At 39.9% G+C, this 27,165-nt stretch overlaps 1 long non-coding RNA gene across 1 annotated transcript in view; it reads left to right on the top strand.

Moving 5' to 3' along the window:
- LOC130454038 (uncharacterized) overlaps window positions 1–24,000 on the top strand; it is a 30,894-nt gene extending 6,894 nt beyond the window's left edge. The window contains exons 2-3 of the long non-coding RNA XR_008911709.1: window positions 8,041–16,651; window positions 17,434–24,000. This is a non-coding gene — a long non-coding RNA (uncharacterized LOC130454038). The remainder of the gene's footprint in view (window positions 1–8,040; window positions 16,652–17,433) is intronic.
- Window positions 24,001–27,165: the final 3,165 nt, after the last annotated feature.

The raw sequence follows: 27,165 nt of genomic DNA on the forward strand, positions 1-27,165 counted from the left end.
TGGTGAGATATGCAGATCTCCCCTGGGCCTGCTACGAAGCTAAAATATGGCCAGAGGGAGAATTTCAGGCCATTTTAAATGAGTCTTCATGCACAATTTTTCAATCATTGTTTTAAGATCTCTATTCATTATCTCAACTTGGCCTGATCTCTGGGGATGATATTGTAAAGGATGAAATTATGACTGAGACTGGATGTATAATTAATTTAGGTCACCAAGAATGATATGGTTAGGGTGAAATAGTTTTAAAATTCACAATTCCCCTGAAGCCCGAGGAAGACTAGTCTCTCTGATGGGTCTTGTAAATATACCAGCTATGAAATTACAATAGTTAGAGATAAGGGGGAAATGAGAGAGACAGAGAGAGAGAGACAGAGAGAGAGAGAGAGAGAGAGAGAGAGAGAGAGAGAGAGAGAGAGAGAGAGAGAGAGAGCGCACAAAACCAATGATTTGCTGGGCACATTGACAAAAGCCAATTAGGGGGCAGTCTCCTTTGGCAGAAGAGTGTACATTCAAAACAAATGTTAAATCAACCTTCAGTTCAATCAACCACACCCCAAGGTTCATTTTTGATCTTGATGTAATGTAGGTTTTCTGGCATCTTTCTGCAACAGTTCATTCTCTGGATTTAGGAGTTAGCAAGCTTCTTCCTTGAAGATCTTTCTTGAACAAAAAATTTCAAAATCCTGGATTTTTATTAAAATACAATTCCCCCCCTGAAGTGGGTGTTAAAAAAAAACATCCAGTTCAGCTCAGGATGTATTGTTGAGTTATGGGGGTGTATGAGTCAGTTATTAAAAGAATTCAAAAACAATAAAAACAAAAAACAAAACAAAAATATATAAAGGGAAAAAATATGGAAAAAAGTTAAACTTTTGGGAGAAAGAAAAAATAAAATTCAAAATCAGAACCAAAATACCAAAATCTATGTATATAAAATGTTGAATAAGCAAGAATAAATTCATAATAGGCCCTTGTACAGGTCCAATTTAAAGTAATTTCTATCCCACACATTTGTAGGACAGAATGCAGTAATATTTCACTTACCCATTTGCAGCTAAGACTACAGGAAGTTGCCATACTATAAGAAGGAAAGGAACTAGAATTCTAATTTGATGGGGAACCGTCATTCCATGGTTTTATTTTTAGTCATTCTCAGGGATATCAGGAACCATCATGATAGTCAAATTTTGGTACTTGTATGAGTACTTAACAAAGAGTATAGATACAAGGAAGTATTATGACTTAAGGTATGTCAAGCGTCACAACCTCGAATCCACATTAGTATTTCCTCTGTGCTCTTTTTGGCACTATTCAGGTTAAGTCTGTGCTCCTTGTTTTTATCCTATTTCCTGGAATCAGACACAAATATTAATCATAGTCCTATAACATTTTATCAACAAATGGCAGGTTCCCACAGTTTAAAGTTTTGGGGTATGCATTGATATTATAGAAAGTATACATATATATATATATTTTTAAACTTATATTACTGCAGAGAGAGAAAAATATTTAATTGTATGTAACTTTAGTACAAGAAATGAGGAAAGGGGGGGAAATAAAATATTCTAATCAAAATAAAAGAAAAGCAATAATAAAAAATAAGGGAAAAAGAAAAAAATCAGGAATTCAACGTGTTCTCAAAAAACAGCATCCACTTGTCAATGGATTATTATCTTCAATGCATTTGATAGGATACAGTCAATCAGCCTCAACAGAAGATGCTCTCTTTACATGTGAGCAATGAATCCAAGAGCCCTTTTCTCCAACCTTTATAGATGTTGGAGTAGTTAACAATATTTGGAATGGTCCTTCCCATGAAGGTTGAGTTGCTCCAGTACGCTGGAAATTTTTAATATACACTTTGTCTCCTGGGTTCAGGTCGTGAAGTGAAAAGTCTAGTGGTCTGGCTTGTACTGCAGCTCCAGATTCATGAAGGTCACGCAGTTTATGCTGTAATTCCTGTATATAGGAAGTAATAGTAGTATCTCCCCCTAATACTGATGTATATGCTGGGGAGAAAGGCTTAGCCTGTATAGGCAGTTGTCCAAAAAGCATCTCAAATGGTGAGATGTGTAGGTCTCCTCTAGGCCTGCTTCTAAGATAAAATAGGGCCAGAGGGGGAATTTCAGGCCATTTTAAATGGGTCTCAGTGCATAATTTGCCAATCATAGTTTTAAGTTCTTTATTCATCCTTTCAACTTGGGCATTAGCACCCTGAGTATTTTTTGGACGAGCACCACTTAAGTTATATATATGGTTGTGGAGTCATTTGATTTGAGTTATCATTTTCCTGATATCTATTCCTATAGTCATCATTCCTAAAGTTGTGGTTTCCATTGTCATAATTATAGTTATTTCTATAATTATCACTTCTGTAGTTGTTATTAAACTGCGTATTCCTTTTGATAATCTTGAGAAAAGTTCTACACTCTACTATTTTGTGGCCCTTCTTACAGAAGTGGCAGGTACTGGATCGATAATTGGATTTCTGTAGGGGGGGAAGTGTCATTGGTTGATTATCATGCCCACTTTCTGTTTTAGCCATCTTATCTTTTAAACATCTCAATTCTTTCTTTATTTCCTCTATGACATCATTATTTTCTTCCTCCTTTTGTTTGTTTCCCTTTAAAACATATATAGCTGTTTTTCACAATTCTTCAAGGTCCATCTCTGGCAATCTTGGACAATGTGTTCTAAAATTATCCCTAATAACTTTTCAAGAGTTATTGACAAAGAGCCTTCTAACGTCTCTTAAGCTATTTTCTTTAGATAGGTCAAAATCCAGGTATCTACACCCAAACTCGATTATTCATGAATCTGGATGGTGTTTCTTCCTCATTTTGCTTAATTTTTTCAAATTCCGTCCACTTATCTGTAGTGTCTGCACATTCTCTCATTGCCATTAGGATGGCCTCTCTACAACGGTATAGTTGTAAATAATCCTCAGGGTTGTTAGAGTCCCATTCAGGATCCTGAGGTGGCCAATGTGCTGCATAATGCCCCCAGGTTTTGTTGAAATAAGCAATTATTTTATTTTTATCATGTTCAGTTAAAAAAAAAGCCTGTAGCAAGTTGTCAACATCCTTGTAAAATGGATTATACTGAAAAAAAAATGTCTGTCATCTTTTTTGTTACTAGAAAGGGATCTTGTTCATATGTGGAGTATTTCGTGTAAATTCATTTATTTCTTGGGGAGTAAAAGGTGTCTTGTGTCTTAAAGTCACCACATCCCCATTCCATCCTATTTCAGGTACTTCTCTTAGAGGAAATAGGCCTCTAGTTGAATTTTGTACCTGTGGGTCAGTTCGACTAGGATGAGTTTCTCTAGAAGGACAAGATCTCCTTTGGGTTGGAATTTGGTTTTGTGTAGGAGAAGGAACATGAGAAACTGGGATTTCAGGGGAAGGGTTTGGGGGATTAAATTCAGCCAAAATTTGCAGACCACGAGAGGAGCAGTCTGTTAGCTGAGAGAAACAGTCTGTTAGCTCAGCTCTAGGGAAGGTGTTTTTCCATCTCTATTTTGGGGAAGGAAATTTCCTCATTCAAAGGTTTAGAAACAGGTCTGTTTCTGGTAGAGTGGGTGTTTGCCAATTGATCCTGTAAGAAACATTTTAAATATTCTAATTGGGCTTGCATTTTTTCCTCATTTTTTTTTTAAATTTTAGCATCTCTAAACACAGTATTGAGGAGTACAAAAATGACATTACCTATTATATAAAAAATTGGAGGTATGCTATATTCCTCAATGTCCCTAATTCTTCAACTGCCATATAAATGTTGAAGAATATAGTATTCATTTATATATATATACACATATATATATATATGTATATATATTTGTAATTATTTTTCTAACAGTCTGCACAAAACACATGGGGAGCAGGACAAAGCCAAAACTTTCTACAGGTTTTTTTCACTCCTAATCTAGGCAGTTGTTCTTTAAGGGAATGGAGATTTAGAAACAGTTCTCCCAGCCAGGACCTTATGGCCCTGTTGCTAATATTTAAAACAGTTGTGTTCTATCTAATTTAAGGAGAGAGGGAGAAAAAAGAAAAAATACATCCAAATTTACTTACCTTTACAGCTGATCAAAATAAGCTATAAAAAAAACCCGATAGTCACAGTAGAAAAAAGGTTTAGGAAAGTTAAGATGATTGAGGGTATTTCGTCACAACCAATGTGGTCAACCAAACTGTAAAGGGTGAAATTATGGCTGAGATTGAATGTATAATTAATTTAGGTTGCCATGGATTTTATTTATAAAAATCCTAGTGAAAAACCCAAATAATAAAATACCCAAGTCAGCTGCCAAATTTTATGGTGATTTAATTGATATAGAAGAGAAGATTTAGAAAGCAAGGGTTTGGAGTGTGAAGGAGGAAGGAATCAACCTGAACTCCAAAAGGGGCTTAGCTGAGAGGCCTGAACCTGAATCAATGTCAAGGACAAAACTCACCTCCAAAACCTAGACAAATAACTGCCACAACTCCCAAGATGTTGGAACAGCTAGCACGCTGCCAGCCAAAGTCGCCTCTCCAGGGAAAAGAGCAAGAGGCAGGAAGTAACATACCTTATATGGACGTTTTTACATAACCTTTCTGCATCTCATCTGTACCAATGAGGACTTAGCTTGACTTAGGACAGCCCAGAGGTCTGTCCTTTTTTTTTGCACATGTCTGTTGAAGGCCATCTCCTCAGATAATTAAATCTTGAGTTTGATGCAGACCTTCAAAATCTTGTTAAACTGAGTAGGGTGGAGAATGTAGAGTTTCCAAGACTGGATTCTGTTATTCCAAGTATCTCCATTGTTATTGATCAGGAAATAGCTAAATCAGATCTTCTAAAGAATGGTCTGATTAGGGTGGAATCGTTTTAAAATTCACAATATAATACATGGTATTTGGAAATTATCCCCAAACAAGAGTAAATCTGAGACAAAACTAAATCAGTAAAATGAGTTCCCCTGTCTGAATCAATTTGTGCTATCAGGCCAAAGCGAGGAGTAATCTCTTTTAAGAGAACGTTGGCAACAAAATAGGCTATTGCTCAAGCAGTAGGAAATGCTTCAGGCCATCTGTTCAGCTGATTCACTATGACCAGACAAAATTATACTGTCCAGCATTTGGCACAGTGATAAAATCAATTTGTGTTCAAAAGGTGTGTAAGCCAGAGGACACCCACAAAAATCTTTGCCACAAAAGGAATGTTGATTAAATGCTTGGCTGGTTGAGCAGGTTGTTCACATTGTAGAGGCTATGGTGGTTATGCCAGGAGCTATCTATAATCTTTTAACAGAGTCTATAATGCCCTGGGTGCCAAACTGACCATTTTTGTGAATGGAGTGCCAAATTTGGTATTTTATAAAAATGTCTAGGGAGTATGGGATTTTCCTTCAGATGATATCTATACTCTTTTAATCAATTTTGCTTTAAATTTATGCTTCCCTTTTTCCATTTCCTTGTAATTATGCGAAATGGACAAATTTAAGTCATCACTAGTTGCCAATGTTAAAATTAACTCATTCCCTTCTAAGGCTACTAACTTTGCAATGGTATCTTCCTGGATATTCCCCCTAGAGACAGGATCAGTGCCACCTGTATTGGCAGGGCAATGAACTACAGCTAAGGCTTCAGGAAACTGAAGGACAGAAAGAACTTCATTAATAATTTCTTCATTTGCTATACATTTTCCAACTGATGTTAAAAATCCCCTTTGAAGTCATAGCATACCCACTGCATGACATATTCCAAATGCATATCTAGAGTCTGTGTAAATTGTTGCCTTCTTATCTTTGGCAATTATACAGGCATGTTTTATAGCTATCAGTTCTGCATCTTGAGCACTTATATTTGAGGGCAGTGAAGCTGACCCCAGAATGGCAAATTCTGTGACTACAGCAGCTTCAGTGTAGCATATGCCATCCCTCATGAAAGAAGAACCATCAGTTAATGAGACTAAATATGGATTGTATAAAGTGGTGTCCAGTAGATTATCTTGAGGTTTTCCAGCTATGGACACTAAAGATTCACAACTGTGCAAAGGTTCTCCTGAAACTGGTAAATCAGGAAGCAAAGTTGCAGGATTTAGAACTGTACAACATTTCAAGGTAATATCTTCACTACCTAATAAAGTTACCTCATAGCTTGCAAATATCTGATTAGAACATGCCTGTGTTTGATGTCTAAGAAACAATGCTTTGACTTCATGTGGGCACATTATGGTTAAAGGGCATCCAAATACTAAATCAGCCGATTTTGTTAGTAGCAATGCTGTGGCAACTATGCCTCTAAGACATGGTGGTGCTCCTGAAGTTACTGGGCCAAATTCCAGCTGGGCCAAATAATAAGCAACTGGGTGCTGAGCAGGTCCCAAAGTTTGAGTTAAAACACCTGAAGCTACCCTTATCTGTTTGTATACATACAAAGTAAAGAGCTTGTTGTAATTTGGGATGCCTAGATCAGGGGCAGACAGGATAGCCTGTTTTAAGTTAGAAAGAGCTGACAGGTGTTCTGCCTCTGATTTAAGTGGTTCAGGGACTGAATTTTTGTCAGGGTTTAGTGATTTCCCCATAGTAAGGGATCCACTGCCTACAAAACCTTGTAGCTCCAAGAATTGCCCTCAACTGTTTCTTAGTGGAAGGTGCAATCAATTTCTGAATATCCATGTACACATGTGTACTCATCAATACCAATCTGGAGGCTCTGGTGTCTAAGAAACAATCATAATTCGTATTTCCAACTTTCAGGGTTACATGGGATTCATCATTACTGGGGGGGATGGATAGAGATAAATGCTGTTAAAATATCAGTCTGGGAAATCAAAGGTTTCACTTTATTATTCCAGGGCCCTTCCTACCTTCATAAAGGTCCTTAGCTATTCCTCTGAGATTCCCCCACCCTGAGTATAGCATGGACAAGCCTCATTTTGGGAATTTTGGTGTGTTATAATGTGCTTCATTTGGATTATTATTTCTATAATTGTCATTATTTCTAAAGCTATTATTTCTAATCACCTAATTCCACTTTTTACAGTTCATCATTATGTGACCCCTTCTTGCACAGGAGTGACATGTTAATGATTGATTTTTGTATTCCTGCAAAGGGTCAATGGCCAATACTTGACCTGCTTTTTCTTTACCAAATTTTTTCAGTTAAAGCTTTATTTCATTCCTTAATGTCTCTTAATAATTCATTGGTATCCTCATTTTTCTGTTCATGGCCTTTATATCTATATAAACTGATTATCCTCAATTCCTCAAGGTCTATATTAGGTGTAAGGGGTAAAAATTATGGTTGGATTGAATATTTGAGAGTTTGGTTGCCAGGGATTTAATTACTTAAGGAGAAGGCTTTTTATGGTGGTTTATTTATAAACACAGAGAAGAAATTAAGAAAAATGAGGAGAGAGAGAGAGAAAGAGAGAGAAAGAGAGAGAGAGAGAGAGAGAGAGAGAGAAGAGAGAGAGAGAGAGAGAGAGAGAGAGAGAGAGAGAGAGAGAGAGAGAGAGAGAGAGAGAGAGAGACCTTTACCAGCCACCGAGTCCTCCTCCAAGACGAGGGGCCTCTCCAGAGGCTAGTGCCTCCAGAAAGCCAAGGAAAGAGAGTCAGCCCTTTCACTCACCACATGATAGTCCAAAGGAAAGCAATCTGAGCCCAAGCCCAAGCTCCTCCAAGGCCAAGACCTCATCACAGGAAGTGGCCACCAAATTTAAAGGCAGTTCTTTGCATCACTTCCTGTGCCTGTGTTCCCTCTTTACCAATGGCAGCTTAAACTTGGCTTTGGACTGGCCAGGGGACAGTCACTTGTTTCTGATTTGTCACTCGCTAGCATATGTGGGTCATAGGCCTTCCCCCCTCCACACTTAATCCTTAAGTGGGGGGAGCATACATTCCTTATGGCTAAAAATCTATAGAATAAGTAGGGTGGAGTTCATCTCAATTTCACAACCCCCCCCCCCCATGATGATTGGGAGACTAGTCTCCCCAATTGATCATTTAACATAATCATCTTGTAACTCTAAAAATCTTCTTAACTACAGGTGCATACAAAATTTCACCTTCTAAGAGGAATCTACAATAGTTAGAGATAAGAGGGAAATAGAAGAGAGAAAGTAAAACCGATATTTTGCTGGCCGCATTGACAAAAACCAATTGGGGGCAGTCCCCTTTTGGCATAAGAGTGTACATTCAAAATAAATGTTCAACCCCCTTCAGTTCAATCAACTGCACCCCAAAATTCATTCTGGATCTTCTTGCTGCATTGTAGGTTTTGCAAGCATCTTTTTGCAAACAGTTCATTCTCTGGATTTTAAAGAGTTCTTTCCCTGAAAACTTTTTTCTCGAACAAAATTTTAAATCTTGGTTTTTGTGAAAATACAATTCCTCCTGAAGAGGGTGTTGACAAACACCCAGTTCAGCTCAGGATGCATGGTTGAGTTCTGGGGTATATGAATCAATTATCAAAAGAAATAAAAGAAAAACAAATGGAAAAAAATTAAACTTTTTTGGAAGAAATGAAATTCAAAATCAAAATCAAAATATAAAAAAAATCTATGTATAATGTAAAGATTAAAATTTAGGGAAACTGAGGCAGGTAGAAATTAGTTTCCCTCTGCAAGGAATATTATATTTTTATGAGGTTTATTAAAGGTTGAGAATTTAAGAAAAATACAAATAAAAAAGGTACGTGCTAGGTGGACCGAGAGGCCCAATTCAATTTCACTCACATCATGAGAGATGTCTGCTTGGGAGCAGAAGTAGGAAAAAGGGAAGAGAGACCCCGCCTATGGTGGAGACCCTTTAAATCATAGTTTAGGTGAGAATTCAGTAAGATTACAAAGCATTCTGGGGAAGTGGAGCAAGGACTTCTGGGGATTGAAGTCCTGGATTCAAGTCTCCATTTTTACAATATAAAACTTTGAGTAAACAAGAATAAATTCACAATAGGCCCTTGTATTAGGGTCCAATTAAAGTAATTTCTATCCCACAAGCCTGTAAGGCAAAATGCAGGAATATTTCACTTGCCCATTTGCATCCAAGGCTATGAGAAGTTGCCATACTATAAGAGAGAAAAAAGGACTAAATTTTTGTGTGATAGGGAAGTGTCATTCCCTGGTCTGATTTTACCTTCACTCTCAGGGATAGGGGGAGCCAGGATGATAGCCAAACTCCGGTACTTGTCTGTGAGTATTTCACAAAGAGTGTAGTACAAACTGTGTCCTACATCTTAACATGTCAAGCGCAGCAGCCTCGAATCTCACACTGGCTGTTTAATAAATATAGGGGTTTAATAAAATAAGTGTAAAGTATATAACAACTTAATTCCAACTTAGAAGCAGAAGATGTGATGTAATTTGGAGAAAATTCTGTGTGATCTAAATGTGGGTTGACAAATGAGAATGTAAAAATTTATTTTAGAATAGGTGCTGTTGAATTAAACAAGTGAAAATTTAATGAACATTGGGGAAAAAAGTTTTAAAACTTGTAAGTTTGAAGTGATATGGAACCTGTAAAAAGTTTTGTTAAAAGAATTTCTAAATTTGTAACTGATTGGGATGTATGAATTGTTTCCAATGTATGTACCTTGGGTAAAAATGATTTTATTACTGAATTCAAATATGAATTTAAACGTAATCTATTTGACTGTGGGATGTAATTTTAGGTAAACACAAATGATTTATTATTTTGTACTATGAACTAAACTAATCTTTGAGGTGAATTGGATAAGACAATATGTAAAGATATATATAAATGATGATAAAATTGATAAAGGGATTAATAAAAACAGGTAACAGGATATCTGGTGGAAGATGAGAGAAATATAGAAGCATATTAAAGACAAGGTGTAGGAGGTGTAATACTGAAAGTTAATATTTAGAAATTGATTTGTGTAATGACTATTTGTGGATGGTATTAGTTGGTCTTGAGGAGGCTATTGTTTGTGAGCAGATGAGGTGATGAAAGATAAAAGTCTAGATGGAGTGACTCCTACAGTGCTCTCTCTCACTCTTCCTGGGGTTATATAAAGGGTATAACTCAGGAAATTGTAATTCCACTGTTATAAGTAAGCAATGGAAAGTTGAAGAGAAGTCTCCCCTATTGGGTGATGGAAAGGGTACCCCCAAATTCCCAAGCATGGGTAGCCAAGAAGACAAGCCTCTTCCTTGTCTGCTGACTCAGTGGGGAAGGGGTCTTGACCAGCACTTGCAATGGCTGATCAGTACCTTGGAGCATAGCTCCCTCAAAGCTCCTTTGAATAAATCCCCTTTTTGTAATATCTTACTGCAATCGAACAGTTTAACAAAATACTGGATATTAGGAAGTGGGGGGTTGGTTTGAGGGTAGCGGTGTCCCTAACTTCTAAGTCCCTTCGAGGTCCTTCATTCTGTAAGCTTCAGAGCCACATCAGAACTTCTTCTCACCTCCCAACTAATTCAAGCTAAATTAAAATACTAAAGGGGTCAGGATAAAGGTAAGGCAAGTGCAATTAGGATAAGAGAGTCCCAGGTCCCTCACAGATCCGATGAGACCTGAATCTCTTTGTTGATGTTATTAGAGATATCAGGATGTAGCAACATGCTTCTGGAGAAGTCACAGGGCTATTTTCTTGGATGTCCTTCAGTTGGCTCTTGACAAATCTCTAGCAAGGTAAATCGCTTCCTTTCACCTTGAGATCTAATCTCAAAAATCAGACTTCCTCTCGGAGTTCTCCCAGGTCCCCATTCTTCTCCCATGATCCTCTTCTTCCAACGTTCTTTGGCCGTCAATCATGCCTTCTTCCAAAGTTCCATCCTTACTTTTGCATCCTGCACTTACACCCTCCCAAGGAAGGGGAGGGATTTTGTCAGTCAGCTTCTAAAGCTTATAAAATAAGTGTCTTCGCATTTAGGCACAGAGGGTTCTGAAATCCTCTGGCCATGTGTGCAGAAAATACCACTGATTGGGGGCAGCTGGGTAGTTCAGTGGATTGAGAGTCAGGCCTAGAGATGGGAGATCCTAGGTTCAAATCTGGCCTCAGACACTTCCCAGCTGTGTGACCCTGGGCAAGTCACTTGACCCCCATTGCCTACCCTTACCACTCTTCTGCCTTGGAGCCAATACACAGTATTGACTCCAAGAAGGAAGGTAAGGGTTTAAAAAAAATCATGCGGCAGTGGCCACACCTCAGGCCGGCTAAACCTTGTGAGGGTAGCCATCAGGTCGTAGACCCCTGGTGAACTAAGGCTTTGCTCACCCAGCATGTGAAGACTGTTTCGGCTTCATAAACCTTATTCAAGTTCTGGTTCTGGGGCACATCTGTTCTCCTGCCGTGAACAATATTCTCCTGAGGAACTGGGGTGTTCTGGTCTTGAGGGGAGCATTCCTACTCATCCTCACTCTGCTTCTGGAGGACTTTCCATTTCTCCCTCAGAGCCATTCATGGGGTGACTAGTTAATTCAATCACTATTCCAGTTCTCCAGTTCAGTGGTGCTACCCTCTCTGGGCATCACTTCACCACTTCACTTAAGACAGGTGGGATGGCAGGAGGAGGCAGGATTTCAAGTGGAATCCATAACTTTTCTCTCTCTGTATAGAATTCTGAATTCTTCTCCTCCTCCTCCTGCATGTCTGTCCCTTCCACTGCTTCTGCAGTTTTATTCTTGTTTCTTCTTGCTCTATTTGTTTTGTTCCAAAGCATAATCTCGAATTGTCCACAAAATCCAGAATTTCTATTAAACTCTAAAAACTTCCATCCTTTCACAGACTGCTCTCTGGCACAATCTATTCCTTTTCTTGGCCAACTGCCCAGAAACATATCCTTTCCTCTTGCTTTTCTTAGAAAAAAGGCTTTATTGGGTTTCCCAGGAGTCACCCTGAGAACTGCCCCTAAGCATGACCCCCCCCCAGATTTCCAATAAGATCACAGCTCAGATTCAATCATCATACTTGCTAGATCTCCAACCCAGCTGCTCAAAGCAGAGGGGTCTCCCCTCCAAGACACAAACAGCTCAGATTACATAATCATATTTGCTATCTGATAGGAACCTAGAAGAGACTGGAGATTTCTCTTTCCGTGGGTTTTTTTACTACAGACTTTACCTGAAAGGCTCCTCTCCACCCAGGGTACTCAACTTCCTTATCTTGAGGAATCTTTTTGGCCTGATTCCCTTAACTGGAAGCTCTCTCTCTCTGACTTATCTGTTTCTTAAAGTCACCCACGTTTACAAGCACTGCACTGCTTTCGACTTAGCCACTTTTCTCTAACTTTCACACAAGCTTAAAGAAAGTGGGGCGCACCTCCCCACTCTCCCTGATACTCAAATAAATGGTCTCCGTGGATGTTGGTTCGAATCTTTTCTCTTGCTTCTATTGGTCCTTATCTACTCTTTCGTTCATATGATTTCTCAGAAGTGTAGAGAAGGCTTCAGATTTGCCCAGATGAGGCACTTCGATTGTTCGAGAATCCCAGACAAGCTGAGATCTGTGTGGAGTGGGTTTTGGGGGGGATAGCACCCCCAGAAATCACTCTAATGAGTAGACAGAAGATTCTGATAAGATGGTGCCAGGGTGCAGCCTTTAGTAAAGAAAGAGCAGACAGCAAGGGGCATCGCCAATTTTTACCTCTATCATGTCCACTGGCTTACAAGAAGAATCCGTAGATTCTAGGAAGTCTATACAATGGTACCCTGACTAATCATCTGTGTTTCTTATTTGACACACTCCTTATTCCTTTTCAGTTCCCAGCTAGTTGAGTCAGGTTTCGGGAACGTACAAGGCCAGAGCCACGGTCTTCCTAACAATTTTATGGAAAGAAGTTTTATTCTCATGGGAGATTCTCTTACCATAGATTTAGGTTTACGGGCTTCATTTTCTTAACCCTTGAAATGCTGATTGCAAGTGTAATAAGGGAATTCACTTTGCACCTTCCCTTGCTACACAAGTCAATTGAGAAAGAAAAAAAAAAGGAAAGGGATTTGTCTGGCCTCTTTTAAAGAAGTACTGATCAAAAAGGAGATTGGATCAGGGAAGGGTCTCTTCACTTCAGGGAGAGGATGTCTCTATTGTTTGTTATTAGAGATAGGCTTCCTTTTTCTCTTACCCAAAGGGTCTAGCTGAGCTATTCTATATAGGAGAGTTACAGGGATAATTGATCTAAAATGATCATTACTACTATCAATCCTAATGTGAATCATTATTGTGAAAAATGCACTACTGATTTTTTTTTACTCCATTACAGTGCTTTTGGCTCCCAGTTTCCCTTTCTCTTATCCTTGCCTCAAGCCACTTTGGCCTAAGGCTAAATTTGTTGGGTCAGTTTAAAATGTTCGGGGTTTCCTTACATTTAAAGCTCTGCCTTTTCCCCATTATTTCTTGTCATTCACACCAATCCAGTGACCAGTCAGGTCTGCAGTTGACCATCCTAAAATGAACTTTCTTCACTCCAGAACTCACACATCTTGCTATTGGAAAATGATTAACAGCTTGAAAAAGTGAAGTGAGAGCCCTCAAATAATCTGGTTAGTACCTAGAATAAAATGCACCTTGTTACTAATATCAACTGCGCTTGATACCCAATATTTCACCCATTAACAAGACCAAAACTTTGGGAAGAAAAATGAGACCTTAAAGTTAAGAATTTCTGGACCTCCTTTTGCCTCCTGCTGGATCGCCAGCTCTGGTCTCGCCTCTTCAGCTTTTGGGAGGAATCCATTAACACAACTTACAGACATTATTTGCTAACATTTAAATCACCAGCATTTGATTATTAGCGAAGTCTCCGCCTAAGGAATCCATTAGACATAAAATACAAGCAAAAGCCCACAGAAAAATGAGAAGAAATCCAGAACTCAAGTTCTTAAGCTTCTATGAGAAACTTTTTGCAAAACTTTGTAACCATTTAAACCTCAAGCCATTGTATCTCAATTCATGAAGAAACTTTCTCTCTTTTAGTCAACTTAAAGCAGTTACTCAGACCCTCAATTGAACACTCAGGCTGTCACACTCCAACTCGAGTTTCCCATTCAAAGCTTTCAGGCAGCCTTTCACTCGTCTGACCAGCTCTCCTGGCCCTCACCTCTCTCTGGTTCTTCCCAGTCTCCCGTTCTGGACCGTTCTGACCTGGTTTTTCTTCGGGTGCATTCCTCCAGCCTTTGGTTGAAGACTTCTTCAATCTCGTGACCTGCTTTGCTTAAAACAAACTGCAGAAACAATTATCTTTTCCTCATTAAATGAACCCCACCTTGGCCAGCTTCCCTTTGGATTGGCCTTTGTCATCGCTTGCCGCTTCTCTAAGTACTTGTTTGCATCAGGTCCATACTTCCAAACCCTGTAACTCGAGGCCGTACTTCTAGGTGGTTCTTTGGGCTGCTGACCGCCCTCACCAAATTTTGGGACAGCAGACAAGCTGTTACCCATGTCCAATAGCGCCCGGGTGGCTATGGACCATGCGGCTGTGTACCCCACAGACGCTCAACTAAGGATCCCTTAATTAAAGAGCGAGTTACCCCCAAACACGAGATGCGAGTCCTACCTCCGAGAGAGCCACTTACCTGGCCCTGCTAACTGGACTCCCAACCCAACCCCAAACGGGTTGTGTGAGGTACCTCAAGTCTGGGGTCCTTGTCAGCAGGTGGGCTCAGACAGCGGGGACTTCGGATCTCGCTGGGGCCTCCATTAATGTCAACTAGAAAAAACACAGAACTATTAAATAGTCAAAAATCACTCTTTAATCAAGGGAAAAGGGGTTAGTGCTACTAATGTGACAACAGAGCTGTTTTCCAAGACTGCACAGAGTCAAGACGCCCTGGTCACCAGCCCCTGGGAGTGCCACCGACTCAGGAAGGACTCCGAGGAACAAAAGAAATTGGGGAACCTATATACCACTCTAGATGACCTGGGGGGTTAGGATTAGAGGGACAGTTGATTGACTTTACAATGGTAAGAAAGGAAAATGAAGAGTTCCAGACAGGAATAACAGAGCGAGGGGCTGATGCCCCACAATGGACACAAAAGGGAAAGACTCAGCCCAGGGCTGGGTCACCTTGGTCATGGACCTTAGCCTAAGGGGAGAAACCATTGGGACAAAAGGGATGTTCAATATTGGATGGGATTAGCTGTTCCCACCCAAACTACCAGGAAGTTCACTGTCTGATGAAGAGGGGCCTTCCCTCAGGGGGAAACTCTCCTGTGACAAGGTCAAAACCTGGGGCTTCTACACTCAAACTAAATAAACTGGGGATCCCTAGATTTCCATGTTGACAATAGCATCATAGCAACTGAGGTTCCAAGTTCTATCACTAACACTGTAATTGGATAGAAGGAAACTTTAATACTGAGATATAATAAGCATGAATTGGAATATGATTTAAAGGAATTACTTATGCTTTCTAATTTTAACTATGAAGGAATTATTAACACTTTTCTAAGCAGGACATAAAGCAACAAGATAAATATTGAGCAGAGATTATGTAAACAGCCTGTCTGCAGTTCAGAAACTTTTTAGTAGGCATATTACTATACCTGTATCCAGAAAGCAAATGATTTATAACTAGACTAGCTTTTACTATGGAAAAATAAGACATGTGCTCAGCAGAGTGAAAGCATGGTTAGAAGGATTCAATATGTTTACCAGTGGTTAATTATTAAAGTTATCAAGAAATCTGTTACTCAGTACAGTGATTTATTAAGGATTTGAAAGAGGCAATACTATCATTTACTCAAATTACAGATATTGAAGCTGATCATGACATTGAAAGGAGACCCATGATAATCATGCAAATTCAAAGGTTACTGGCACAATATGATCTATTTCTGCAGGGAAGATTTGCAGAGTTAGCAGATGAAAGTAATGATTTTAGTCACAGTATCAAGATCTTTTCAGTTATGCAGTTAATTGCAGTAGTTCAGGAATAACAACTCCTGTGCAACTGTTTGATAATTCTGTGCATATTTTTCCAGCGTAAGACAATGCTATAACTTTAATAACTGCACAATGGGAATTTTTTCAAAAAGCAAACATTGTGTGCAGGCAGACAAAGGTTTAAGATCCCAGCACACGTGGGTCAAATCATAAGTGATTTATAGTATGATGTTTTTATGATTATGGGTTTGAAAAAGCAAATGTTTAAGCATCTATACATGCTGTTTTGCAAAGTCAAAGGTGAAACTGCTGTTTTGAGCAAACAGCTGCTAACATTCTCTGCTCTAGCAGAGGGCCAGATCTATGGTACATCTATATCCTGAACAAGCAGGTGATATTGCTTATCAATGCAAACTGTGGGGGATTAATTTCACCCCTGATAGATATCCACTGTATATTCTGGAGCAAAAGGTGCATTTCAGCATGCTCCTGGCACAAAGGCTGAACTGTGAAAAGTGATGGGAGATACTTACTCTCCTGGTTTAGGGTTCAAGCTCAAACGAAGAAGTGAGCAAAGTGATTACAGATTCTATAAATATCTGTGCACTACTGTCTACTCCACACAGCTTGGAATAGCAGGGCTTTTAACAGCAATGCAAGGGCTAAATTGCATAGCTCATGGCTTACATGCAAGCTATGGTAAATAGAGCTCAAAGGAATTCATGAGCCCCAAGGTTCATAACTGAAGGGATATCTGTTCTGTCACTTTCTAACTCTCTGAGACCCAATGAGGCTTTCATTTGGGGTCGAGGTTTTCTGTTTACTTTCTCAGATACGTGAAGTCCATGGAAGATGATCAAGAGCATCTGATGGCAAGAAAATCTGCCCAGAAGAAGGACAGAAGGCAGAGGTGTCTGGCACAGGACACCGGAAAAGCAGCACACGGACTGTAAAGGCTATGACTGCCCTATAGGCAGGTTTAACACACTATCCACACACACATGTACTTATATGAAACACAATTTACATGCAGAAGAGTATCATTAAGTCACGAACAGATATTCTGTTCCATGAATATATGGGTGTTTGGTAAAAGATCTAACTTTATCACATGACTGAAAATTGTGAATGGTATCGATACAATGTGTAACCTGACAATCATTTTATTGGAATTGTTCCATGTCAGCCAAATTTGATCAACTATCAAAGGGTATACTTGGGAATGTTATGACAGTATAAGGAATGCTGTCCACTTGCAGCACAAATGGGTATTGCTATCCAAAATGTAATTATGATTATTGTCTTAAAGGGTACATTATATTTGCAAACAACATGTCTTTATTAGAATCAGACTTATCTAGAAGTCACTGTTGTTAAGCTGTGACTGTTCCACTTTCATAAGGAAAAGGGGTGGATATGGTATCACGAATCATCTATCTCTCCTACACCCCAGAAGGAATATAAGTTAAAGCTATGCAATAATCAGTATTGAATGTAATGATAAAGATCAGTATGATTTACCTGAATTGGGTTGAATATCAACAAGATATTAAGACTGTAAGGGACCCAAGGGGATGATAACGTTGGGTTGAGGTCTTGTTTGTATGTTCACAGATAATGAAAACATCTGGTCACCCACGTCATGCTTCATGCCAGCTGATACAGACCAGGAAGAGAAGCAGACGGACCCTGTTGGCATCAGCTATCTGCATGCCAGCCACAATCCAGGCACACTGGAGGGACACTTCTCTGGTGACTAATATCACTCCAGAATGATGACATTACACTATTAGAGACATTTGCTATTAGACCACTGATGGACACTTGTCATGCTGACATCCATTGAGATGTGGTACCCGGAGCAACATCGAGTATGCTAACTCAGAAGGACTAAATCACACTTGTGTCTGTACAAGACACCAGATATGTCCCACACTCCAAAGACTTTACTATGGGATTGAGATGAAATAGCTACAATTGTTTAGCTACTAAAGTATACCTTGTATTTTATATATGATACTGTCAAAAGGAATGTATACTGTATGCATTGTGAATCTACCACTTGTATTGTAAGAAATGCTGTTATCCAACAAGGGTACAGACCTTGGTATGACTCTCCAAAGAGTAGGAGACAGACAACTTTCATTCATAGCATAGATCTGATGCCTCTGACAACACAAATGAGGTGCAAGGCAGAAAATGCTGCTCACTCATGGTTAATGGACAGATGACACTGATGTTACTCTCAAGAAAGGATGAGAGATCAGGGAAAAGACACTAGGAAATCTTTAATCAGGAACCTGAGTTATTGTAAAAGATCATTGACATCCAGGCAAAGGTTATGTTCCTGACAATACCAGGATGGACATTACATACTGACTACCAGAGATGTAGTTAAGTGTTCATACCATCGTTAACCATTACTCCTGATACCCTGTCTTTGTGGGTAAAATCTTAATAGGAAAAATTTCTTGCTCTCTCCCAACAGTCCCAGAATTCAGACGGCCGCTGGATTCGGGGTTTATTGGCTTCCCTTTCATATACTGGAAGACATTCTGGTATATGGAAGTAAGACCTCAGGAGCAAACTGAGGACTCTAGGTTTGACAATTTCTGTGGACGCGCAGTCATTGTCTCTCCTAGGTGGAAAAAATTATTATTGCACAAAAACATGGAGCAAGGGCAAAGTATAATCTAAGTTTTACTGTTTTGGAGTATGGATGGAAAACATGACACGATAGGCACAGATAAGCTTGTAGAAAAAGCACATTGGATATTATACACTGACAACTAGGAATGAAAAAGCTATGTCAAATTCTATAGGTACAAGAAACTGTAGAAATTGTTTCTACGTGAACAACAACTTAAGCTTCTATTTACCCAAACATTGGTTTGGTGGAATGAATTTTGCAATATTGGTAATGGTATATGCTTGGTTATCATATTGATGGGTTTATTTGTACAAGCAGAGATTTAAATAAGGATGACACAAGGAATATGCAGTCAGAACTTGAAATATTACTTCATTATCACCATCATGGTTATTTAAGCTACAAATCAGAATGTAAAGTGTATGGGAATATTGGTATTTGTTAAAAATTGCACAGTGATGTATTAATGTTTTTGCAAGGCCTGTAACGGTGCAAAATTATGTTCATATACAAGGCGAATTTTGATCTATTTAGATCAGGAATTAGGAATCATTTGGGATATAAGTTCTGATATTTCACATTGGCTCAGTTTCAAAGATACCACATAGACAGTGAGCCAAGAGTCTAGAATTTTGTATTAATTTTGGGATCAGGTTGCCAGGATCATTTTCTAAGATCATTTGGCATGTGATAACATGGTCCTCCAGAATTGTTCAGAGAGGATGTCTTTCTTTGAAGGGATCTCTCCCAACACACAAACAAAAAGAAAAGGGAGAAGAATCTTATAGAGATCAGTATGTTCATTTTAGAGAACACTTTTGATTCATTTTCAAGTATTCAACTTTGATTTTTTCTTTTGCTCTATTATTGCCAGAACTTTGAGTACAAGGAAAGTACTGTTAATGCTCTGATCCAGAATTATGAAGGTGCAAAGATTTCTATAATTGCAGTCACCTAACAGTCGGTAAACATGAGAACATGACAGCAATTGTTAATTTTCAGATGACCATTCTGGAGAGTGATGTCTGATTGCATGTAAGGGGAATCATAATGAAGCTTTCATTATGGACCAGACAGCCTCAGCCACGATTAGACACTTTCCATGTGAAATGGATGTTTGAGGTTGGGAAATGCAGAGACATGGCGTACTGACACCCTCAGTCGCTGGATGTTCTGGCATTGGGCTACCAACCAGTTTCCTAGGTGGCAGGCATCTGGCAGTGAGCACGGATAGATCCCTAAGATGCAGTATCAGTATGAGAGAAAGGAAGGACTTATCCTTCATCTCCAGAGATAGGATTTTACTAACTGTTGAAAAGGCGGACAACTTCTGATAGTCCAGACTGTGAAAGGTGGCGTGTTTGATTATTGCACCCGTCATGTGAGCCATAGAATTCTACCTCATTAAACCAGGATCAGTAGCGTGGAAATTATTTTCTTAACATTTTTATATTTACCAAGACTGTTGCATTGATCTTGAAATGCAGACAGGCAGATAGAAAGATCAGTTTGGGATTTTTAAGATTGATCACTGAATCAGTTTATGCTGATGTCCACACTTGATTGTTATATCTAGGTTATACAATCTGATTTGGGTTTTCATCTCTGTATCAGAATATGATTATGCACCAGAGTGTTTGTATTTGTTAATGCTGTAATGTTGTTACATTTTGATATTGCACTATTTATTGTTATGTCAAACAAAAAGGGGGAGATGTAGCAGTCCACCCCTAGCTATGGGCAAGGGGAACAGTTGGTATGTACAGATTGCCTTAGAAGAGAGCATGCTCAGTCTTGAGCATGCTCAGTATTGCACATGGCTGGGGAAGCTTCTGACCCTTGACCCCAGCTTCTCCCAGGTTAGGCGGGAACACGGGTTTCTTTGTGCTCACCTGATTAAGAGAAACCACACCTATACCTTGTCATTAACCAATGAGAATCATCCCTATGTACTGTGTATATTTGCATATCAAAGACTATATTTAGCCCAGCAAGCTCCGCCTCTCTCTCTCTTTCAGGCTAGCTGATGGCTGTCCTGGCAGGCAAGCTCCATCTTTAAACCTTCTCTATCTCTCTTTCATCTCTCCGACCTGTGTGGTATTAAATGTGGATCTCTGGACTGGTAAAAGCCTTTGGTCAAAGCTTGGCTGTGGCTTATGGAAAATTAATAAAGACTCATTCCTGCCACCTCATATCTCTAATTTGACTCCATCATCCCCCTCGTGGCATCTAAAACTTCTATCCTGTCTCTGTCTTCCTACCTTAAAGCTTCTCTCCCTTCTGAGGAAGCTTTAGCCTTACTAGTGACAAAAGCTGTCAATCTAGTATTGGGATGTCCATTAACAATTATGTGCCCATATGAGGTAGAAGCATTGTTGCTAAAGCATAGAACACAGGCATTCTTGGATCAGAGAATTACAAGATGTGAAATAACCTTGTTAAATAGCGAAAACATTACCTTAAAATGTTGTACTACTCTTAACCCTGCCACCTTGCTTCCAGACTTACCAGCTTCAGGAGAACCATTACACAATTGTGAAACATTAGTGTCCATGGCAGAAAAGCCTCGAGATAATCTCTTGGACACTCCCTTAGACAATGCAGATCTGATCTTATTTACCAATGGTTCCTCTTTTATGAGGGATGGCATATTCTACACTGGAACTGCCATAGTCTCAGAATTTGCCACTGAATGGTCAGCTTCATTATCCCCCTAACATTAGTGCTCAAGGAGCAGAACTCATAGCTCTGAAGCATGCTTGTATAATTGCCAAGGATAAAAAGGCAACAATTTATACGGATTCTAGATATGCTTTTGGCATTTGTCATTCAGTTGGAATACTATGGCTCCAAAGAGGATTTTTAGCCTCAGCTGGAAAATCTATAGCTAATGCAGAAATTATTAATGAAGTTCTTTCTGCTCTACAACTTATTGAAGCCCTAGCTATAGTTCATTGCTCTGCCCATACAGGTGGCACTGACCCTGTCTCTAGAGGAAATGATCAAGCAGATGCCGCTGCAAAGCTAGCAGCCATAGAAGGGCCTGAATTAATTTTAACATTAACAACCACTGATTATTTAAATTTATCACTTTCTTATAATGAAAAGGAAGTGGAAAAGTGGAAACAAAAATCCAAAGCAAAACAGATTAATGTAGTATGGGTGTCATCTGAAGGAAAACCCCTGCTCCCTAGAAGTTTCTATCACAAAATTTGCCAATCTATTCAAAATTGGTCACTTTGGTACCCAGGGCATCGTGGACTCTGTTAAGAGAGTATGGATAGCCCCTGGTATAACTACTATAGCCTCTAAAGTGTGTTCAGCCAGCTCTACATGTCAAGCATATAACCAACATGCATTTTGTGGAAAAGCCTTTGGTGGACGTCCTCTGGCTTACACACCTTTTGAACATCTACAGATAGATTTCATAACAATGCCAAAGTCTGGTCGTTACAAATTTTGTCTAGTCATTGTAGATCAACTAAGCAGATGTCTGGAAGCATTTCCTGTGACCCGAGCCACAGCAGATTTTGTTGCTAAGATACTTTTAAAATAAATTATTCCTTGCTTTGGACTGCCAGCACATATTGATTCAGATAGAGGAAGTCATTTTACTGATTCTGTCCTAAATCAGATATATTCTTGCTTGGGGATAACTCCCAAATTCCATGTTCCATATCATCCCCAGAGCTCAGGCCAAGTTGAAAGGATGAATGTAAACCTTAAAATTTCTTAGACTTATGAATGTTGGAAATTTCCCAATGGGGAAATTTCATACTTGAAAATTTCCTACTGATAGTAAGAACTCTAGTGGAATGTTAAACTCCTTGGCATGGGAGGATCCTTCTCCTCCCTACTTAAGACTACTTTAGGACAGAAACCTTTTGCTAAACAATGGAAAGGGCTTTGACCTATGCTTAAGCATAGAACATGAAGTTCTTTGAGTCATGATTGATTTTAGAATTGATACAATAGAGATACTTGGAATGACAGAACCAGGTCTTGGAACTTACAATCTCCACCCTACTCAGTCTAACAGGATTTAGGAAGGGCTGCAGAAAAGATCAAGATTTAATTATTTGAGAATATGAACTTCAACAGACATGTGCAAATGGGTCAGACGTCTGGGCGGTCCTGGGTTAAGCGAGAGCCACCATTGGCATAGGGGAGACATCGACAGTGATTGGTAGATGTGAGAACTGAGGGGAGGGAACTTAGATTGTGGGCTTAAAGATAGCGGGGTCTGGGACTCTGGAGGAGGTTTTGCTCAGAGGAGGTTGCTCTGAAGGAGGACTGAGGAGGTTGCTCTGAAGGAGGTCTGAAGGGAGGTTTTGCTCTGAAGGAGGTCTGAGAGGAGAGAGGTCCTGGAGGGAGAGCTCCTGGAGAGGTCTTGAAGGAGGCTGTGGAAGGAGAACTCAGGAGGAGTCAGGAGGAGAATTCTCTGGAAACATTTCTAGAAAGGAGGCTCTCTTGAAGGTGGAGCCTGAGGTCTGCATGAGAAGCCTTACCTAGAGAGATCTTGGGTGACTGATAAAACCAACTGACTGATTTATTCATTCTTATTCCTTTCTTACTTTCTCTCTTTTTCTATTGATTAATCAGTGTATTATAAATTAAATTTCTCCATAAAACCCAGTTGGCTTGGGCATATTCATAAATTGGGAATATATTCCCTGGCGACCATCTTATATTTATATAAAACCAAGACACAGTAGAAAACATATTTCAGTGGTCATAATTGTTATATATTTCCCTTGCTCCCAAACATTTTAATTATCACAGTTTATGGCTCCCACTCTCTTATCTATAACTATTTAACGCTCAAAACTATTTTAAATCTAACATGAACAAAGAACTTAAAACTATGATTGGCAAATTATGCACTGAGACCCATTTAAAATGGCCTGAAATTCTCCCTCTGGCCCTATTTTATCTTAGAAGCAGGCCTAGAGGAGACCTACACATCTCACCATGTGAGATGCTTTTTGGACATCCGCCTATAAAGGCTAAACATTTTTCCCGGCATATACCTCACTATTAGGGAGAGATACTACTATTGTTTCCTATATACAGGAATTACAGCACAAACTGCGTGAACTTCATGAATCTGGAACTGCAGTACAAGCTGGACCACTTGACTTTTCTCTTCACGACCTGAACCCAGGAGACAAAGTGTATATTAAGAATTTCAAGTGTACTGGAGCAACTCAGCCTTCATGGGAAGGACCATTCCAAATATTGCTAACTACTCCAACATCTATAAAGGTTGGAGAGAAGGACTCTTGGATTCATTGCCCACATGTGAAGAAAGCATCTTCTGTTGAGACTGATTGACTGTACCCTATCATATGCACTGGAGATAATAATCCATTGACAAGTGAATGCTGTTTTTCAAAGAAACATTGAATTACTGATTTTTTTCCTTATTTTTCTTATTGCTTTTCTTTCTTTTGATTAGAATATTTGATGTTTTCCTTTTTTCTCATTTCTTATACTAAAGGTACATATAATTAATGTTATTTTTTGCAGTAATACAAGTAACGTATATAACAAGTAAGTAATACAAGTTTAACATATATATATATATGTATATATATATATATATATATATTGTAGTAGTAGTAGTAGTCGTCGTCGTCTCTCGGTAACCGAGGATGACAATTGTCTTTGTGCGTTTTCATCCATGGTGTATAGATGAGTGTGCACAAAGACACTTGTGTGTGAAGAAGATTTAAGTGGAAAAGTCGATGCACAGAGACAGTCCCACTCTCTCAGCGTTGGAAGCCTGGGTCCAGTGGCACGAAAAGTCTTTACACCTGGGGACTTCCTCAGCTGCATTGGATGGTCGTGTTGTCTTTTGTGCTCCAACACGCCCTAAGCACTCCACAGTGCTTTGCTGTGTCGCCATCTCAGCCATTGAACCTTATTATTGGTTTCTTCCACCTGTTCAGCCAAAGCAGTCTTCACATGATGGGTGAGCAAAGCCTTGGTTCATATATATATATATATATATATATATATATATATATATATATATATATATATATATATATATATATATATATATATATATATATATATATATATACATATATATATATATATATACTTGCTATAATTCCAATGCATACCCAAAAGCTTTAAACTATGGGATGTGATATGGAAATCACAAATTTGGGCGTGTAGATTTCAACCTGCGCTTTCTTCAAGTACTCCGAGCCAAAATGTTAATGAGTTTGTCTTAGGCAACAGGCCGCATGGCCAGGTCAAGATTACATTCACAAACATCCAAGTATCACCTGGTGTCTGAAGACACAGTAACCATACAATCATTTATATTTCATAGATGTAAATATGCTTGGAATGCTACATTTACTTACCTCTATAGCTGATCAAAATGATCTATTAAAAACAAAGATAGTCACAGTAAAAAAAAAGGTTTAGGAAAGTTAAGAAGATTGAGGGTATTTCGTCACAAACGACATGGTCAGCCAAACTGTAAAGGGTGAAATTATGGCTGAGATTGAACGTATAATTAATTTAGGTTGTCAAGGATTTTCTTTATAAAATCCTAATGAAAAACCTAAATAATAAAATACCCAAGTCAGCTGCCAAATTTTATGGTGATTTGATTGATATAGTAGAGAAAATTAAGAAGAAGGGAGAAGGATTTCTCCCTCCGCCCGCCTGGCTGGCTGGCACCGGGCAGAAAGATTAGAAGATCTAGAAAGTAAGGGTTTGGAGTGTGAAGGAAGAAGGAATCAACCTGAACTCCAAAAGGGGCTCAGCTGAGAGGCCTGAACCTGAATCAGGTCAAGGACAAAACTCACCTCCAAAACCTGGACAATAACTGCCACCACTCCCAAGATGTCAGAACACCTAGCATGCTGCCAGCCAGAGTCGCCTCTCCAGGGAAAAGAGCAAGAGGCAAGAAGTGATGTGCCTTATATAGACGTTTTTACATTGTTTTTCTGTGTCTCATCTGTATCAATGAGGACTTAGCTTGACTTAGGACAGCCCAGAGGTCTGTCCTTTTTTCTGCACATGTCTTTTGAAGGCCATCTCCTCAGATAATTAAATCTTCAGTTTGATGCAGACCTTCAAAATCTTGTTAAACTGAAGACTGGAGAATGTAAAGTTTCCAAGACCTGATTCTGTTATTCCAAGTATCTCCATTGTTACTGATCAGGAAATAACTAAATCGCATCTTCTAAAAAATAGTCTGATTAGGGAGGAGTAGTTTTAAAATCCACACCACGAATGAAAGAGGTGCCCCAGGGGGCAGCTGGGAAGCTCAGTGAATTGAGATCCAGACCTAGAGATGGGAGGTCCTAGGTTCAAATCTGGCCTCAGACACTTCCCAGCTATGTGACCCTGGGCAAGTCACTTAACCTCCATTGCATAGCCTTTACCTCTCTTCTGCCTTAGAGCCAATATACAGTATTTGACTCCAAGATGGAAGATGAGGGTTTAAAAATTTTTTTTAATTTAAAAAATTAAAAAGAGGTACCCCTTCTGAAGTGCGGTGGGGACTGAATGCAGGGCCAGCAGACAAAGTTTGGGCCCTCCTTAGATTACAATCTAATCGGACAAGGAAAGACCTAAAGTTTCTGCATGTTAAATGTATTCTATGTTCCTGGTGGTTTAGTAATACTTGAAAAGCAAATGGCCCTCACCCATAATTCCCATCAATTTCTTTACTAATAATGTACCTTTTCCTGTCTTTGCCCTCACCTGATGTCACCCCAAACTTGTTCCAATGTCTCCCTGATAGGTCAGACTAACCTGTCCAAATCCCAGAACCTGGAGATCAGGAGCAGAGAATGACACTTGAGAGTGGACGAATAAACGACTGTACTTGGATCTGTCTGTCTGGAATCGGGACTGGCTCACCGCACAGGGGCTACCGAGGCCCTGGAAAACCCCAGAACTCAGTTGGGGATTGTGGGTGACCTTTGAGGTCACACTGATAGCAAGCAGTGATGGCGCCCCTGGAGACTGGGAAAGATGGAGGTCTTAGTTCCTGGGGGAGCTTGACCAGGGCTGGGGATGGACTGCACTCACCAGGGAAGGGGGCCTCTGGGTCCGGGGTCTCTGCTTGGGCCAGACTGTGGTCCCTCAGGGGATGGCAGGCCCAAGGTGGGCAGACTTCCTCTTGTACACCTGTGGGGCATTAGAGAGGGGGAGGGCTCAGAGGGGCTCCCAGGGCTCTTCCTCTGTTCTCCGAGGACTCTCTCCACAGGAAGGGACAGGGAGCCTCAGGCTGGGAAAGGAAAGGACCTTGGACGGGACTGGACAAAGATTCCCCAGCTGCTCTAGTGTCGGGGGTGGGGGCGCAATGTTCTCCCCCGGGGAGGGCAAAGCCCCGCCCTGACTCCTGGACCAGACAGAGCCGACCCCGCCCCACACGGGCACTTCCATGTTTGTCCCTTTCGGATAGTCCTTTCAAAGCATGGATAGACACAGACACAGACAAAGACGCGGACCTCACCTTCCCCCCACCACACATATCTACCCCCCCCCACACACACACACCGCCCCGTCCCATCCTCCCTTGTTGCACGGGAGGAGCCTCCCAGCCATCCCAGGCTATTAACAGGTTTTGGTCCACTCGGATCTTCCCGCTCCTCAGGAGCCACAGACAAGGAGGTCTACTCTGCCAGAGCAGGGAGCCC

The sequence above is a fragment of the Monodelphis domestica genome, chromosome 4 (assembly GCF_027887165.1).
Source record: "Monodelphis domestica isolate mMonDom1 chromosome 4, mMonDom1.pri, whole genome shotgun sequence".
In the NCBI taxonomy this organism is placed as follows: domain Eukaryota; kingdom Metazoa; phylum Chordata; class Mammalia; order Didelphimorphia; family Didelphidae; genus Monodelphis; species Monodelphis domestica.